At 44.4% G+C, this 19,732-nt stretch overlaps 2 long non-coding RNA genes across 2 annotated transcripts; one reads left to right on the top strand and one right to left on the bottom strand.

The window, feature by feature from the left end:
* Nucleotides 1-14,546: 14,546 nt before the first annotated feature.
* Nucleotides 14,547-18,892, bottom strand: LOC309344369. The gene is made up of 2 exons (XR_014157698.1): nucleotides 18,396-18,892; nucleotides 14,547-14,796 (listed from the first exon to the last, which is right to left on the bottom strand). It is a non-coding gene; the product is annotated as an uncharacterized lncRNA (long non-coding RNA).
* On the top strand, nucleotides 14,791-16,865 carry LOC309344370. The gene is made up of 2 exons (XR_014157699.1): nucleotides 14,791-15,776; nucleotides 15,868-16,865. It is a non-coding gene; the product is annotated as an uncharacterized lncRNA (long non-coding RNA).
* Nucleotides 18,893-19,732: the final 840 nt, after the last annotated feature.

Below are 19,732 nucleotides of genomic sequence, written 5' to 3'. Positions count from 1 at the left end.
AAGACCAACTGAGTTAGTTCTAGGTATGAGCTTTCGTGTGCATGCACACTTCTTCAGATACCACTTCTTCAGATACCACTTCTTCAGGTATCTGAAGAAGTGTGCATGCACACGAAAGCTCATACCTAGAACTAACTCAGTTGGTCTTTAAGGTGCTACTGGAAGGAATTTTTTTATTTTGTTTTGACCATGGCAGACCAACACGGCTACCTATCTGTAACTTTCTTATACAAATTCTCCTCTGTCTTTATGAAGTTTTCAAAAAATGCATCTGGGAATTACAAATCCCAGCCTTGTTGGATAGAAAAGAAAAGAAAATGTGTTGACAAGAGGTCACATGTTGCTGAATCACCACTAGCCTGTCCACTTCCCCCCCAGCCCCAGCCCCAGCCCAGCCCCACATGCTAATACATCGGAAGAGGTTTATTGTGATTCGACATGACATATTCAGAACAAGAAAGGCACTCCCCTTAGTGGGACTGCTAAGGGTTGGGAGTCAACTTCCAAGTTACACAAAACTTTCCCCCAAGCTTAATACTTGAGGATGAGATTAGCAACAGGTTGACTTTTTCAAGCCGAGATGCAAACGCTGCTTAAAGGTTGATTCACACAGGATGCCCAATCCACAGCAAAGGCATGGCCCAAGGTGTGTGGATCCAAGGAAGACGTTTCTGCACTGCAGGGGGTTGGACTAGAGGACCTTGCGGGCCCTTCCAACATGTCCCTTCTGTCATGCTACATTGCTGGTGGGTCACATGCTTAGGGCCTTAGGAGGACAGACTAAGCACAGCTGCCTCCACGCAACCAGGGGCAACCAGGAATCCGAGCCCAGGCCTAGAGATCAGCTGAATGCCAGGGGAGGTGGGCAGTCGGCCTCACTCTGCTCCACTGAATCAGCTCCAGCCACTTCTGCAGGCTGGCCCAGGGCCTCCCCAGCTGCTGGTGAGCTTGGCAAGAGGTTTGAAACACTGCTGCAGGTGTGCCCGCATTGGGAGGTGTGCCCGCATTGGGAGGTGTGCCCGCATTGGGAGGAGGTGTGCCCGCATTGGGAGGAGGTGTGCCCGCATTGGGAGGAGGTGTGCCCGCATTGGGAGGAGGTGTGCCCGCATTGGGAGGAGGTGTGCCCGCATTGGGAGGTGTGCCCGCATTGGGAGGTGTGCCCGCATTGGGAGGTGTGCCCGCATTGGGAGGAGGTGTGCCCGCATTGGGAGGAGGTGTGCCCGCATTGGGAGGTGTGCCCGCATTGGGAGGTGTGCCCGCATTGGGAGGAGGTGTGCCCGCATTGGGAGGAGGTGTGCCCGCATTGGGAGTCTGCAACAAGATAAGAGAATCCTCTTCCAGGGACGATATGTCACTTGCTGCTTCTGTTACAGTGGTACCTCGGGTTACAGACGCTTCAGGTTATATATGCTTCAGGTTACAGACACTTCAGGTTACAGACTCCACTAACCCAGAAATAGTACCTCGGGTTAAGAACTTTGCTTCATGATGAGAATAGAAATCGTGCCGCAGCAGCGCTGCAGCAACAGGAGGCCCCATTAGCTAAAGTAGTGCTTCAGGTTAAGAACAGTTTCAGGTTAAGAACGGACCTCCGGAAAAAAATAAGGTCTTAACCCGAGGTACCACTGTATAGTACTGCTTCCGATTTGCTCCAGCAAATCTTGCAAGAGCTGGGCAATCCCTCAAGATACAGGGCAGTAAGACTGCGCAAGAATCCTCAAAGAATAATCTACAAAATAGCCTCGTCCTCATCCCACCTGTGCTAATCGGCTGGCATCCTATGGAGTCTCCATCCTCCCACCCAGGGCTTGGCCTTTGATCTCCATTTCCTTAGCAGTTGTTCCTTGGGTGGTTTGAGAGTGCAGAAGAGACGGCAGGTGAAATTCATCTTGGACCTATGGAACACGAGACCATGTTGAAGCATCAAGGCAGGAATATCTGAGGGGGGGGGGGCATGAGAGTGAAAGGACTGGGCTTCAGAGGGAGAGCTGGATGCCACCAGCACGCAGAAGGTACTGTAAGTTAAAGGAGGTGATGAGGCAACCCAGGAGCAGAGGAAACAGTCCTAGGACAGAGCTTGGAGGAGACCCTCAGGGACGGAAAGCAGAGATGGCAAGATGGAGTGTCCCGCTCTCAAGACACTTGGCAGCAGCCGCAGCAGAGGACAGACTCACAAAGACAAAGGGCAGGGGTCAGCAAACCTTTTCAGCAGGGGACCGGTCCGCTGCCCTCAGACCTTGTGGGGGGCCAGACTATATTTTGAAGGGGGAAATGCCCCACAAATAACCCAGAGATACATTTTAAATAAAAGCACACATTCTACTCTTTGGACCGAACCCAAAGGGTGCTCATAAATGGTTCCTCTTCATCCTGGAGAAGAGTGACTAGTGGGGTGCACAGGGTTCTGTCTTGGGCCCGGTCTTATTCAACATCTTTATCAACTACAGATAGGTAGCCGTGTTGGTCTGCCATAGTCAAAGCAAAAAAAAAAAAATTCTTCCAGTAGCACCTTAAAGACCAACTAAGTTAGTTCTTGGTATGAGCTTTCGTGTGCATGCACACTTCTTCAGATACACTGAAACAGAAGTCACCAGACCCTTCTATATAGTGAGAAGGTGGGGAGGGGTATTATTCAGAAGGGTGGTGGGAATGGGTGATTGGCAGATAGCTGTGATGAGCCTGTTGACGACTCTTAACGACTGCAATAGGTCTTACAGGAAAAAGCAAGGGTTGAGAAGGTGAAAAATGGCTTTGTCATGTATAATGAGATAGGAATCCAATGTCTTTGTTCAGACCAGGTCTCTCCATGGTTTTAAGTTTGGTAATAAGTTGCAATTCAGCAGCTTCTCTTTCCAGTCTATTTCTGAAATTCCTTTGTAATAGAACAGCTACTTTGAGATCTTGTATAGAATGTCCTGGGAGATTGAAGTGTTCTCCTACTGGTTTCTCTGTCTTGTGATTCCTGATGTCAGATTTATGTCCGTTTATTCTTTGGTGTAAGGTTTGGCCTGTTTGTCTACAGACAGCCACCCAATCTTAAACAACTCCTAACCCACAATAATACTACAACCAGACTTAACACGGACACTGGCACCAGAGCCTGCAATAAACCCAGATGCCAACTTTGCTGCCACATACACCCGGACAACACCATTACTGGCCCCAACAACATCACACATACCATCTTGGGACTATTTAATTGCTCATCGTCTAACATTGTGTATGCCATCAAATGCCAACAGTGTCCTTCAGCTCTCTATATTGGACAAACCATTTGATAAGGAAAGATCTAGAGCTGGCTTCATCCAGCACGGTGCATTTCTGGACAGGACAGGAAACACCTTGCAAACACACACTTTTCAACATGGCGGTGTCACCAAGGAAAAACACTCCTGGCCTAGACTATGGCTGCTGTTTCTCAATTAATAGTAAAAAATGACCCTTCTCAACCGTTCCAGAGGAGGGCAACCAAAATGGTCAAAGGCCTGGAAACGATGCCTTATGAGGAACGGCTAAGGGAGCTGGGCATGTTTAGCCTGGAGAAGAGGAGGTTAAGGGGTGATATGATAGCCATGTTCAAATATATAAAAGGATGTCACATAGAGGAGGGAGAAAGGTTGTTTTCTGCTGCTCCACAGAAGCGGACACGGAGCAATGGATCCAAACTACAAGAAAGAAGATTCCACCTAAACATTAGGAAGAACTTACTGACAGTGAGAGCTGTTTGACAGTGGAATTTGCTGCCAAGGAGTGTGGTGGAGTCTCCTTCTTTGGAGGTCTTTAAGCAGAGGCTTGACAACCATATGTCAGGAGTGCTCTGATGGTGTTTCCTGCTTGGCAGGGGGTTGGACTCGATGGCCCTTGTGGTCTCTTCCAACTCTATGATTCTATGATTCCATGATTCTATGATTCTATGATTCTAGACTCTTAATCTCAGGGTCCTGGGCAAAAGATTCCTGTAGTGCAGAGGGTTGGACTGTGCCCCAGTTTGAGTCTGCAGAATAAGCTCTGTGCCAGGCTACTTGCTATTTTTTGTAGCACTGACTTCAGTCTCCTTTTGTGTGCACCTTGAAGAATGCATTCAACTATGGAAGTATAAATGTGCACATGAAAGACCCCTGGAGGTTACTGTTATTGGACCAAACTCATGAGCCACACAGAATGAAATGCTGCCTTGCCATTATGGGAAAGCTTGCAGAATAAAATATATGGAAGGCAGCTGATATAATGAAAGCAGTGTGTAGGTTGTCAGTATTTAATTGGAAAAACCTTTCGCACACTTGGAGGCACTGCCAAGAACAACCTTCTGTGAAAGGCATCTGCTTTCTTAGCAACAGCTAAGCTGGACCCAGCCAAGGAGGTGATGCTCCCAAAACTCCTCTGGCATGGCAAAGACATGCATGCAGGTACTTCTCACACAGAGTGGGTGCTCATGGCAGAGGCAGCGAGAAGAATGGGAACGGTGATTCACCCAAATGCTAAAGAAGAACACAAGGGCAGTGGAGAGTTCAGAAGGGAATGGCCTGGTTTGCACCTAATTGCAAGCCATGGTTTGTTAAGCTTAACTATGGTCTGAATGTGCAAACCCAGCCCAGGAGATTTACCATGCATTGTTATCTCCCAACAAACCACAATGGGAAGACATGGTTGGTTGCTGGCTTACAAACCATGGTTTGTTCTAACTATGATTTGACATTGTTTCCAAAACCAACAGTCTTGCTGAACCATGGTTTCTTTGTCCACCTGACCCCAGACATTTGCTAAGCTACAAAGGCAGAAGGCAAGAACAGTCGGAAAGCAAATCAAACATGGGTTGTGGTTTGTTGAAGAAACCATGGCTTCCGGATGAGCACAGGCCATGTGGGGTAGGGGAAGCACAGTATCCTAATAGCAGGGGTGGCTAACCTTTTTCAGCCCAAGGGCTAAGTTGATGATTGGCTGCACCTCCAAGACCTCATGGCCAACATGCGCTTGCAGATGCCCACAGAAATACCACGCCTATGGCACACATGCACAGACGGACAGGCATGGGACACATTCAGCAGAAGTGGAATGCACAGGCAAGCAGGCAGACCCTTGTCAGATGAGCAGGGGGAGCGGAAAGTCAGCTCCCCATCATCCTGCTGGTCTGACAGAGAGGTGGACACCTCTCTGCTTACTCCACTTACACCAGCATGACAAGGGGAGTCAACAGCATCAGCTACTGCTTAGAAATTACAATTTCTTTAACAAAACAAAGCAAAACCCCACACAGCAGCCAAATTGTTGAGGGGCTCAGTGCTGGATATGAGTTTGCCTCCCCTGCTTTCTCCTGGGCTGGGGATAATAACCCCCTTAAGGTCACTGTGACTCAGCGGCTCCAAAGCTTAGGCTTGCAGTTCCGAGACGAGTCTTCATTCAGTCTCCCTCCTAGCTTCATAAGGTGGCAAACTAAGGTGCCTTGGGACTCAGCTACATTAGTTTAAAAAAAGAAGCAGCATTTTGAATGTGTTATAAACATGCAACACCAGATGGCACTGGAGAGCAAAAAATAATAATTCTTTGCGATTTTCTATTGTGGTTTTTTCTTTTGTTATAATGATTTAATTTATGACTTATTTATAGCGTGTTTTGGTATGAATTCCCCCCTGGAAAGGGAGAGTTGGGTGGGGCCGAGCAACTGGAGCGGAATCAGGCTTTGACAGAGGTAAGTCTATCTTTGCAGATGGAAAGCCAACATTGGGCCTTCCCACTGGCGGAGGAAGAGGACTGCAGGGGGAGTGCACTGCCCCCGACAGCGTGATCCTGGTGGGGGGTGTCATCGTGGCTGCCCCCCCCGCCTGTGCTGGGCACCACGCCCCTGCAGGTGGCACGCCATGCCCCTGGGATGCATGCCAGCCCCGCCCCCGCCTGCTCTCCGCCCCCCGGTGCCAGAGCATGAAGCTCCGCCCCTGGGCCTCCCCATGTGGTTGAGCTGCAGCTCCCATCAGCCTCACTGTGGCCAGCAGGGGCAAAGGTTAGGGATTATGCGAGTTGTAGTCCAGCATCTTCTCGAGTTGGCTTTCCATGAGTTATTGTTACCCCACTCCATCCCAACGCTTCTTTGCTTTTTGTTGGCTTCATAAACAGCAACTTTCTGGAAGAGGAGGAAAAAACTGTTTCTAAATGAAGGTACTCTGGACATGAGCTGTTCAGATGAAGTGAACTTGATGGTATTGGGAAATTGCAACATGTTAAGTAACGCCATATTAATTGACTTTATCACATTCTACCTGGACGGACACATTCAAGGTTTTGTTTTGATGAGTTAGTCAGGCAACCCTCCTCTGTGATGCCAGCAATATGGCAGGCAATGGGGCCCAGGATTTTCCAGCCTAAACTAGTGGAGGGATGGATGGATCTGACCATTGTGGTTCCTCTTGGATTCTCATTTCCCCCAGTCTTATGTCCAGTTCTCCACATTTTTGCATTAGTTTGACATTTAAAAAATCATTTAAAAAACCCGTGGTGGACCACCTTAAAAGAACTCTCCCCAATGCCACTGTTGGTTTTTAACCCCAGTTGGACTAGCTCATGTTTGGCTCCCCCTGCCGCTGGCGGGGGTCATAAGGTGTGAGGAACATACTGGAAGCAGGTTGCAATGGAGGTTGGCATTACTATAGGCAGGTCACCTTGGACACCAAGCCATGTCTCTTATTGATTTTTAATGGAGCCAATGCTGACCTTACTTCTCCAAAATTAATTCTGTATCTGTTGGTTGCCGCTCATCTAGTGATCTCTCAAGGGTGGAAGCCTGCATCCTATTAGTCTATGGATCTAGGGTTTAAAAAAGTCATATTCGTTGCCATTTCTGAAATAATGACTCATAAAATATGTTCCACCACGGTGATGCTGACACCTCCAACTTTGCTTCTGCTTGGGGGCTTGTTTGTGATTTATATGACCAAACCATCTCATGGTTGGCACATTCTCTAAAGATGACATTATTTGGCAACAATCATGAAGATTTGTTATGTTTGGGACAAATGTGAGCCTTGTATTCAACCTTGTAATGTATATTTACCCCATTTTTTTTAAGCTTTCTATGATGATGATGATGATTTTATTATCTTGTAATTTTATTCTTCCAATGTTTATGACTGTATTTAGTACAGATAGGATGAACCTACAGAATCAGCCTCTTGCCACAGTCAACCCTTTGGAACTTTCTACTCCATTAGGATTGGTGCTGTGATGCTTTTATGGTAATGATCTCTGTGTGATCTTTTGTATGTATACATTTTAATTCTACTAATGCTTAATTGTGTTTGTGTGTGTTTCTGTGTATACGTCATCGTGAAAATTCATCAGCATTTTATTATGCATGTCCCCTAATATACAAAGATGTGCATGTAATTTTGCCTAATACACACATTTTTGCAATCACCCCCCCCCCATAATACATTTTGTATCTTATTTTCACTAATATATGCATTATTATCCACCTTTTGGGGTTAGGGGACTGAATCACAAAATTCAGAAAAGTGTGAATTTGGAAGAATAGCTGTGTTTCAGTTTGCCTATTGTACATTATCATTAAAATCAGAACCAAACTGAACTTCTGCCTGTACTCAGGCAGCTCCAAACTAAGTTAGGGTTGCCATATTTCAGAACACCAAAGTTGTTGAGCTTTATTTGGCAATCTCAGACATACAGCGATTTTGCACCCGGACGCTGTTTACAAGGGGCAAATACCAGCTATATCTGGGAAATTCCAGACATATGGCAACCCTTAACCAAGTACCAATTGAATTATGAGTGTCACTCTGACCGCCTGGTATTCTGTGTGGATCACATAGTGAGGCAAACAAGGACATGATCCATGGCAAGGCATCTTCCAAGCCGGCTTAGAACCTCCTGTGTGCTAAAAGCAAAACAGAGAAGGTTGACTCTTGAATGACCAGTCCAAATGCCACATGGGGAGAAAACTCTCCGTTTTACCCAGAGTGCACGGGGGCCTCTAGACAAGGACCAGGGAAGAGTACTTCCTCTCTTGCTAAACTCTGGCTTGACATTTTTGCTGAGCATGTTGATTTGTTAGACGGTTATGGTCACCCTCTTTTCTTTTTTAAAAAATGTTGCTGTCGTTCCATAGTTGCTTTTATTGATGCACACATTGACAGATATGGTGACTCAGTGATAATTTTGTTAACCTGAAAATGGAATACCTACCTTTGTCACTGGATGGTTCAGGATGAAAATTCAAACTGATTTTTTTGCCGTCTGTCTATCAACTATATTTATGATGCAAAGGTCTTTTAATTAATTATGCAGCTAATCATGTGAGTTTATAATTATGTATTATTATTTTTAGCTGTTATGAATGTAATTATAGCATCAATAATGTTTATTTCTGATACTGATTGCAACACTGATTAATTATTGTTGTGTTTTACATCACCCAGACACACTGACCAGATGTCTGGAAGCTGTGGCTGGATGGTTATTTGGGAGCCGGTTGAAGTTAAATCCTTTGAAGACAGAGGTCCTCTGGCTGGGACAGGACGATATGGGATTGAGGGGGCAACTCCCATCTCTTGCGGAGGTGCAATTAGTGCCAGCACCGTCTGTTAAAGAGTTTGGGTGTAATCTTCGATACCTCCCTCTCTATGGAGGTGCAGATTACAGCTATAACAAAGGCGGCATTTTTTTCATCTCCACCAAGCTAAGCAGTTGGCCCCTTATCTCTCTCGCCCTGACCTAGCCACTGTGATCCATGCGACGGTCACCTCCAGACTGGATTATTGTAACTCGCTCTATGTGGGGCTGCCCTTGAGACTGACCCAGAAACTCCAGCGGGTGCAGAATGCCGCGGCGAGACTCCTTATGGGGTCTTCGCTGCGAGATCACATTCATCCGGTACTATACCAGCTGCACTGGCTCCCGGTGGAGTACAGGATCAGGTTTAAGGTGCTGGTTTTAACCTTTAAAGCCCTATACGGCCTAGGACCCTCGTACCTACGGGACCATCTCTCCTGGTATGCCCCACAGAGGAACCTACGGTCTGCAAATAAAAACATCCGGAAGGTCCCACGCCACAGAGAGGTTAGGTTGGCCTCAACTAGAGCCAGGGCTTTCTCGGCTGCGGCTCCAATCGGCTCTGTCACAAGAGATTAGGGCCCTGCGGGACTTGACATCTTTCCGCAGGGCCTGCAAGACAGAGTTGTTCCATCAGGCCTTTGGTCAGGGCGCAGCCTGACTCCCTCCTCTGGCAACCTGCACAGAATTTTGCTTAACGGTTGCCATCAATTTGATTTTAATTAATTTTTATAATGAAATGTTTTTAGAATGTTGGATTATTTGATTGTTTGATTATTTGATTGTTGTTAGCCGCCCTGAGCCCGGCTTCACCTGGGGAGGGCGGGATATAAATAAAAAAAATTATTATTATTATTATTATTATTAATAATAAAGGCATTGTTATTTATTTTGAGATCGTTTTATCGTTGTGACTTTTTAAATGTTTACATTATTTTTGTAATTGGTCTCCTCCCTGCCCTATTTTCTTTTTTGTGTCCCTGTTGCTAAACAGGCAGCCCACTAAATGTTTGTAATTTCTTGACATTATTTAAATGTTCTAACCAAATGCCTGTGAAATCTTATCAGATGCAGTCCACTTGTTTGTTAAAGAGGTGGGGTTTTTTGAGGGGGGGTTATGTTGGTGTTGTATTTTGCAGAACATGGGATTCACCTAAAATCAGTTTGGAGTCTGGGTGTGATTTGTTTGTTTTTAAGTTTGTTCAAAACTTTCAGGAAGAAGGGCAGGATATAAACAGAATGACTTAAAGGTATGTATGAATAAAATAAGTTAGTAATTGCATTTAAAGACAACTGCTGTCCCAAAGCAGCCCAAGAACCAACCCCCACCAACCCACCCACCCCGGGCCCTCCAGCCTCTTCCCATGAGCAAGGAGAATTGTCTGATGCCCACAAGGGCAGAGAAGAACAGGAAAGAGAAAGCAAGGGGAAGTTCATGGGGGGGGGGGGGATGAAAAGGACAACTCCAAGAAGCACCAATAAAAACAAAATGGGTTCTGAAGGGCGGCTGGTAAAAAACTGATACCCAGGCTGATGGCACTGATAGTACTAAGAAAATTAATTTTGACACCATAAATTGTTGCAGGGCCAACGCTTGGAGTGAAAAGCTTAGAGCTAGGCTTGAGCTCCAGCAATGTCTCAAGTCAGCCCAAATAGCTGGAGGAAAATATGAAGAGCACATGTGGAACTAATTACTTATGTAGACTCTCTGACAAAGAACATTTCTGCAGACTTTTCATGGGGGCTTCACTTTCAGGAAGTGGCTGTAATTACTGTGCTAGTCCAAAGCAGCCTGTTTGTGACTCGACTGTTCCAAGAGAGAGAGAGAAAACCAAATCCTTTTCTGAGTCCAAAAGACCAACAAGTAAAATAAAAGGAAGCTCAGCTGAAAGAATCAGAAAGTTTAGATTATTATTTCCCTTAATGACCAGTTCGTGAAAGTGAGTTTTGTTTTGTTTTTTAGATTTATTTTAATTCACTCTGAACTGAACTTGCTGCAGCAAAACTGTACTTCTCGAGTTTTTACAGCTTTTCCATAGTGGGGCCCATTTCCTGCCCAGTTGAAGAAAAAAACCTGGCCTCAAGATGAAATGACTGCTTAACATTACACTAAAACATCTGGTACCATTTTATACACAGACCCATGTCTGAGAGCAGGCAATTCCAGCGGTCTCACCATCGGCACAGTGCATACCCAAACCTCCCTAGGGTGACATCATCCCATATATGGATGCTCAGACCCGGCCCTCCCCCTTCTCCTGGTCCTAAATTCATTGCCAGATCCAGAGTCTACTGCAAATGTGCCACGTCAAGGCTAGAAATCGCAGCACTTCAGCGCATTTCAAGGAGTGTTGCAGGGCTTGAAGCAAAGAGGAGAACAGAGCCTGATGCGGGAAGGGGATTTCCCCCCCACAGACTAAAGGAGGATTATTGTTAATCTCACCCTATCCTGCTCCGTCGCCCCAGTGTTCAGACTACCTGTTCAGGACAATGCTGTTGTACAGTAGTCTGCACATTGGTTAGACTGGGCAAGGGAACGCAGCGGCCTGGACTCCCGAGAACATCGCGCACAGAAGAGCAGGACGGCTCCTTTCAGAACTGACCTAGAGTCTTTTTCTTCACAGGTTTTGCATGCTAGGAAATAGGGACACTGTCCAGGCACACGGGAAGAGGACTTCTCTGAGTAATGCACGGAAGACATTCCGGTAAGGCCACTTCAGAAGAGCGTCTGACCTACGATCTGGAAATAGGGGACAAACCTTACCCTGCTGTGTCAGGCAAGAAAACTGGACCTCTCCTGGTGAGCTAGTACACAAGCAAGAAAAACAAAAGGTATAGCTTGGACCCATAGGGGGCATAGGAGAATGAAATGCTGCCATTGCCACTGGCAAAAGTACGGCAATTTTAAAATGCCATATTTTTTTAAAAAAATTACTAATACTATTTATGCATTACCTGCAGAATACTAATAATAATTAAATTGTGGAAGTGTGGAAAAAAATTGAGTAGGTGTCTTCAGCACTACTGGTATTATTTAATATTTATACATTTCAGATTTTAAATTCAGTTTAAGAATATTATTTCTATTTATACAAATGAAAATTATTGATTATCTTAACCCCAAATCTGAAAAATACTTGTTTATAAAGAGCCCGATACACTTCTTTCCTGATCCTGTACACAATATGTGGACAAATATTCCTCTGAAATCAATGAAGCCTATTCCCAGCTAATAGCCCCCGTCCCCCAGTCAAGAGACGCTCACCTACACAAAAGTGTGGGAGTGTCTGAGTATTTTGTGTGTAGGAGCTGCGAGAGGCAGCAACACAGATCATGCCCTAGTGCTGAAGCCAAGACCCACACATTGCGGAGGTCAGAGCTAACTGCTTGCCTGAACTGTCTTCCATTCCCTGTGCATTTTGAGGCACAGCAGCCAGTTGTTTCTCCCCATCTCCCCACACAGTGCTCTGCCTTTCCCCTTGCAGCCCATTTCTCCCTGGAATTTGCTCCCACCCCTGCATGGGCCACCCAGCCGCCTCTCCACGTGGAATAAGGAATCACTTGCATTCAAGTTAATGTGTTTAGGATCAGAATGCCAAATCAGAAACATCTTTAAAGACATCTGTTAAAATAGTGGACCTGTGCAATTCATTATCACAAAAAGAGCAATCAAAACTAGGTGCAATCACAGATGATTTGCAGCAGGTAGCCAAGGCAGACCTCTTCATCAAAATCAATAAAGATCTTGTGGCACAGGTATCATGCCATAAGTTTTCACCAGATGCAGGAAGTTTTATTCTGAAGATAACTTTTGTTCCTCTAAACGCCTATGCCTTGCTGACGGAAGCCCAGGATTCATTAAGACTTTGGGGCCACAGAGCCTACAGACTAAGTTCCTGGACCATGAATCCCACTGATAAAAGTGGAATTTGTAAAAAGATGAAAATGTTTCCTTTGGTGCGTTTTCAACTATCCTATTTCGGTGGTGGGGAAGGGGTAGAACTTGCTACTGAATGAAGTCTTCATGGAAGGAACGGCGGGGGGTGGGGGGGTGGATGGAAATCTGTGCTGTAATTCGATACCCTCTTCACTTCAAAGGACATTTCTTTAAGCTTTAAGCTTGGTATTGGTTAAAAAAGAATATTCTCAAGCTTTGAATGAAGATTTTAAGTTAAATACACTGCAAGCACGGATACTTGTGTTATAATTGCAAACAAAATTATATATGCACATTATTATAATTTACATTCCTCCACCCCCTCTCCTCACCCCACCCCTCTTGTAGTCTCAAAGAATTCACTACAAGTTTCATTGTGGGCTAAACTAGACAGTATATTAAATGTGCATATATCTTTAAAATGTCTTATTTTTACTTTACAAATAGCAGACACAGGAGGGGAGGGAATCAGGATGGTGGGGGGGGCACCAATTATTTCACTCTGTGCTGCAATCCTGGTAAAAAAAAAATACCCGCCACCCCCACCCCCCAAAAAACCCAAGAAGCTGATACCCCTCTCAGGAGAGAAGCTGCCATCAAGTGCCAAGGACAGCTTCCCTCCTGGGGCAAAGAGCAACCTTTGTGCTTGGAGAAAGGCTGGGCAATTTTTTTGCCAGGAGAGCAATGCAACAAATAAAGGGTAGAAAAACACATGCCAGGTTCCCAACTCTTATTTTTAAATTAAAAAGTGGATGTATTAAATGGATACATGCACATAGTAAGTGCTCTCGTATGACCCTCTCTCTGGTCCCCAAAATGCTCCAAGTGTCCGTAGGTCTTGCAATCCTCGTGCCGGGGACACAGGGCGAGGGTGTCAGTCATCCCCCCTGCTGCTGCCTCATTCTACACTCTGCTTTTACGGACTTACCGGTACTCTCAGGTTAACAGGACTGCAGTCTTAGACTTGTTTCAAGCCATTGTATCTATGTTTGTACCAGACTTTTATCATGTTAAAGCCTGTCATTTGTTGCTGTTGTTTTAACAAATAGCAAGCACAAAGTTGCAGTTGCAAATTCAAAGGAGCTGAATGTCATGAAAAGAGAAACGTAAAATGTTAACAATTTTTAAATTATTGCTTTGATCTTTCACTTGATTTTACAACTAGACAGCACAGTGGCAAACTTTTGTGGCATATAAGGAGGGGTCAATTCAGGTGGGGGGACCAAAAATATTTTCAAAGGATGGGTGAACAGGCTGGCTATCATGCAAGTAGCAATACAGATTTGGGGTCAGTACGTTTAAAAAATATTAATTTGTTTCCCGTATTTTATTAATAAGAATCAAGACAAAAAAGGAAATATTCTAGTTCTAAATGTCTTCTTACTGTACAACTACAACAACTGGAGTGAAATCCCCCTGGAATTCACATTCTGCTGTCTAGGAACAAGCCGTGAGTAGAAATTGTCTGCATTTCCTCTCACGTGTATCTCTCATTTTCATTTGCCAGAAGGTAGAGGGGAAACGGCAAAAGTGCAGACAAAGAGAGGGAGAACCAGCAAAGGCCAGAGAAAGAAAAAATCTACATGGCTAGGCAAGGATCTTAAATACTGTCTTTGGGGAACACTGATTTGTAGGAAGTCAACAAACACAAAGATCCAATAATGTTTTTGTGTCTCTTGATTTGAGATTTGTAGGAATTTGGTGATAAAACCAAGGGTTTGAAGATGCAGTTCACCATGTTATTCTTAATTTATGAAGCTTATTCAAGAATGAGGCTGAAATGAGAAAGTTTGTTTAGTGGAAAATGCAAAGCAGAATTAGGTTCCGTAGTTCATTGCTACATGGTCACTACATGTTGTGGTGAATGAGGAAGATAGTAGTGTTGCAGAGCCAGCATATGAAACTCTTTAAAATCCTGAAAGTATTAAGCAATCCCATTTTTTTATGCTGTGCTTGCAGCATGCTCTGTTTTTCCATTTTACCACATAGAGCAAAACCCGAGGAAAAAGCTCTCTAAATTAAGTAGTTGCAGTTTGGGATTAGAAAGAAAAAGTTTAAGACAGCCACCATTTCCTTTAGTGAGGCAGAAAATACAGCCGAGGTGAAGGATGATTTCAGTTATCTACAGAGTGATTTCCAGCAGCCATCCCAATCGAGACAATGCAGCTGATGACAAGATTTACTCCCTACACTTCTGCTTCTTTCCACCCCCATGTTAGGCAACCCTTGCATTTCGAGAATCTCTTCCTCTCTAGCAAAGCCATGTCTGCAGACCACCCAAGGATCCTTGTCCTGAGGAAATTCTGTAAACAAAATTAAACTCCATTAGCCAAGCATTTTTAACAATGATAAAAGAAATAAAAATTGACCAATCAGGTTTATGCAGGAGTATAGGTGCAATAAAACTTTACATTGCCTGCAGTATCTAAAATAGTTTCTCATACTTGCACATCCCCATATTTCTATGTTTGCTTTTACTTTCACAAAACTAAAATAAAAACTCAGTACCAAAAGGCTGGCAAGGGATGGGGTCAAACAGGAAATGGGTGAAATAGTCGTCTATCATCATCATCCATCATCATTTCTAGACCACTTTATTTGGGGGGGGGGGTCTCAAAGCAGTTTAGACCAAAGGAAGGAGATAAGAGAAGTATTTTTACATAGCATCTAACAGCACCTCCCCAAAAAACAAAGCAGCATTTGCAGAAGGTAAATTTGCATTTGCAAAAATTAAGAAACAACATTTCAACACAATTCTGCATTTTCTATAAAATCTTAAAGCTGTGAATGCTGTATCTGAGTATGTTTTGGATATTAGTTGTATCTTTTTCAAAATCAATACAATCGGGACAATGGAATTCTAATAATGTGCTGAAAGTAAGAGTCTTCAACATTTTAAAACACATATCTTGAATATTACTAACCTGTAGCAGCAGCATGTGAGAGACACAGTTATAGAGTGAATGTAAAACATACATTTCCCAATATGCCTAGAAAGCATTTAAATAGCATGACACGTCTTGTAACAGCCCCCGCAGCCTTCAAGCTTTCAGTTCAGCCAGGTTAGTTGTCAATATTCCATTATTGCACACTTACTGTTCTTTGAAGATTGAATTTTGGCAAACCACAACATACTTCACACCAAATTAAAAGAGCAAAGTATATCATGAACTTTTAATGGAGTTTTCTAGAAAAATATATTATATGCATATCAGAATAAGATTTTCTCCCCCCCCCCCCCGCCACCAAAATGAAATACTAATTAAACTCTCCTTCCTTGGAGGTTTTTAAAGAGAGGTTGGATGGCCATCTGTCATGGCTGCTTGAGCTGAGATTCCTGCATTGCAGGGGGTTGGACTGGATGACCCTTGGAGTCTCTTCCAACTCTAAGATTCTGTGATTCTATGAATATGGTGATTTATTCTGTTTCCATGTAACGCAGCTGGGGTGCAGGAGGACAAATTGCTATTCTGAAGTATCAAGTTCATAAGGATCTGACACGTGTGCTGTTTCTGCATTTTTGATGCACAAATCACACTTTTGAGAACTGACTTTATACTGGCGTTTATAACATTGCTTTTTTTAAAAATTGGGTGCAATATAATTCATGTGGCAAATCAAATGTGAATTGTGTATAAACGTTTTTACACACTGTGAGCTTTTAGGCCAACAGCCATCAGCTGGACCATTTTGGAAATGGCAACTTCCACCAACAGGACAATGTTTTATGCATATTTTGAAAACCCAAACACATATTGGGTAAATATATCCTTAATTTTAAAACCCAGTAATGCTTTCTTTGCACATATTTTTACATCCACCCACCTACCATGAATGCAGACTTTTTGAAATGAATTAAGATTTGTTCTGGGCGCATGTCTTGCTGCAATCTCCGTCTTGTGTATGTCAAGAAAATAAAAAAAACAATAATGTAAAGAACAGCGCAAGTTTTCTAAATAAAGTAAACATCTTCTTTGTTTGAGAGCTCCGCAATGTGTAAAGTTTGCTTGTGTCTTCCCCCTCCTTCTGCCGTGAAGTCAGGCTGCCCAGAGCAGAGCATCCCTGCTGGAGCGATGGGCTGGCCGGCCAGAGTTGCCATGTGTCTGCCTGTCTACACTTGCTGTGCAGAACATGCACTCACCTGTACAGCAGGCACAGACAGGCAGTCACATGACAACCCAGCCTGAAAGACAACCAGCCAATGAGAGAGCCTCTCTGACGAGAGCATCTTCACCACGTCACTTCTGGATCTCATTCTGTTGGTTCAAGAACTTAAATCATGTATACAGTTTATTGCCAGTTTGTACAAAACTTTTGAAGGAAGCCAGCGATTAACAGTACCTACAAAATGCAATAAAACCCACTGCTGAAATTTTTTTTTTACTGTGCTTTTTATAGTCCTCTTTTCCTACTGATTCTGACTAGCTCACTCTGAAATGCAGCACACACGGCAGAAGGGGATGGCTGTCATTTTTAGGACTGTCTCCTCCCATTATTGGAACTGTAGCAGTGCAACACCAACAATACTCTGTTGTTTCTTTTCACCATTTGAGGTACAAATTTAGTGGGCACAACAAACATGCAAGTTGAGCTGCAAAATATTTGCAAATTGCAATCCTATCTGCGTCAGCTCAGAAGTAAGTCACATTGAGTTCAAAGGGACTTACGTCCCACGTAAGTGAGCACAGAGTAGCTGTCTTTTAAGCTGCCTTTAAGTAGGGAGAATGCAGTTGACTACCTTGCCTGTTTTCTCATTTGTGGAACACACAAAAATAATCTGGGAATGCAGCTTAAACAGGATTTACCTAGATAAAATGCCATTATTTCTCCTACTGTTAGGATTAAAATGATTCCCAATTGCACTTTAGGGTGCAAAAAGTTAACGTACCAATTCCAACTGCATAGAGTTTTATATAGGGCAAACTAGTAAGCTTTTATGCAAGAGTCTAAATAGACACAGGTCCAACATTAAAAAGAAACTGGTGTGCAGAATCCTCTGAAAAGCTCTAGTATACCTTAAAGCTGCCATATTGAGTCAAGGGAGGAGATTAAAAAATTTAAAAGGTGAGTCCAAGAGGAAGCTATGGATGTAATGAAACTTGGATTCAGTCCACCACAGAAAATAGTTGTCCCTCTTCAGCTGTTTGTTCTCCAGTGGCCGCCCCTCAGGAGGTGTTCTGTCAGGGGCCTCACCGGCATATTTGGAAATCTGAGGAGGTTTTGTGGACACCATCCCAGAATGGCTGCCATGGGAGTGTGGACAGCCACAAAATGGTGGCCTTAGGGTGTAGCCATTTCAAAATTTACTACTGCAATTTGACATCCATTTCACAAAAAGCAAAATGGTGAGGTTAAAAGATGAGCAACTTGCCAAAGAATCTGCATTTGAGGCAAAAGGTGGGGTCTGATTCTCAGGCACAAAACCACTTCTTTGAACTACAACAGAATGCCCCTTTAAGCTGGCAGCTAATTAATTTCCTCCAAATCACCTTGAATTAAATCCCTCTAATATTATTTCTCCAAATTAGTTGATAAATCACTCCAAATCAATTTACCCCACATTCATCACCCAAATCTATGGTGTCCAATTAACTCTCAGGCCACTCATTTCCCCTCTGCAACCCCCCAATATTTCTTGTCACAGAGCCATCGCATTAGTCGGGCAGGAAATGGAAGAAATAGCAAAAAAAGAGGGGAAGGGGGAAAGCCCCTTGCGCCTCTCTCTTTCCAACGATCTCCATCCAAAACACACACACACAATTTTATATTATATATGTGTCTGCTGCCCATAATACAGAGTTCTCTGGGAGGCTTAGAATTAAACAAAAAACCTCTGGTGAAATAAAGCTTAAGGCCACCACACCAAAACTGAACAGAACAAAAACAGCTATCAAAATCTCACCCCCTAAATTTAACACGCAAAATTAGCACTGGAGATGCCCAGGAAGCTGTTTTGAAGAACTCCGGGAAGAGAAAGGTCCCCCTGGCAGGGGCACCAAGAGCAGCACAAGGGGACCTCGGGGGCAGCCTCTCCTTGGGGGTCCTCTCTTCTGCTGCCCACTGACGAGTTAAACAAAATGCACACCCCCCCCCCCGTGCCACCCTCCAGGTTTCTCTGTCTCTCTTTGAGCTCCACTCTCTCGCACCAGGGTCAGCTGCCTTCCTTCCTTCCTTCCTTCCTTCCTTCCTTCCTTCCTTCCTTCCTTCCTTCCTTCCTTCCTTCTCCCTCTCGCTTGCTTGCACCCTTTCCCTGCAGCTCTTGCATGGAGCCTCTTCCTGCGCTCTGCTCTGCACTCCCAGAGGTCACAACAGCAGCAGGCCCTTTCCCTCCCATGCTCTTGCGAGAGAGCCATGCTCGCAGCAGCAGGCGCAAAGGAGCACAGAGCCACTTGGTGGCGCACCCTGGGAGAAGCCCCAAAGGATCTTTCCGCCTGCCCTCCAGAGTGGCACCCCTTGGTGGCTGGTTTTTAAAAAAACAAAACAAAACTTTAGTGTTTCCTCTCCTTGACAGACAGGGCTGCGATCTACTGCCAGTGGTTTTTATGACTGGCTAAGAAGAAAAGATGGACTGAGGTTTCTCAGGCATTGCATACATACCCTACAACATTTTTCAGATGAAAATAGAATCTCAGAGTTGGAAGAGACCACAAGGGCCATTGAGTCCAACCCCCTGCCAAGCAGGAAACACCATCAGAGCACTCCTGACATATGGTTGTCAAGCCTCTGCTTAAAGACCTCCAAAGAAGGAGACTCCACCACACTCCTTGGCAGCAAATTCCACTGTCAAACAGCTCTTACTGTCAGGAAGTTCTTCCTAATGTTTAGGTGGAATCTTCTTTCTTGTAGTTTGGAACCATTGCTCCGTGTCCGCTTCTCTGGAGCAGCAGAAAACAACCTTTCTCCCTCCTCTATGTGACATCCTTTTATATATTTGAACATGGCTATCATATCACCCCTTAACCTCCTCTTCTCCAGGCTAAACATGCCCAGCTCCCTTAGCTGTTCCTCATAAGGCATCGTTTCCAGGCCTTTGACCATTTTGGTTGCCCTCCTCTGGACACGTTCCAGTTTGTCAGTGTCCCTCTTGAACTGTGGTGCCCAGAACTGGACACAGTACTCCAGGTGAGGTCTGACCAGAGCAGAATACAGTGGCACTATTACTTCCCTTGATCTAGATGCTATACTCCTATTGATGCAGCCCAGAATTGCCTTGGCTTTTTTAGCTGCCGCGTCGCACTG

The sequence above is a fragment of the Podarcis erhardii genome, assembly GCF_964252035.2.
Source record: "Podarcis erhardii genome assembly, chromosome: 6".
NCBI lineage: Eukaryota > Metazoa > Chordata > Lepidosauria > Squamata > Lacertidae > Podarcis > Podarcis erhardii.
The sequence above is the reverse complement of the archived record's forward strand: the minus strand, read 5'-3'. Positions and strand labels throughout refer to the sequence as shown.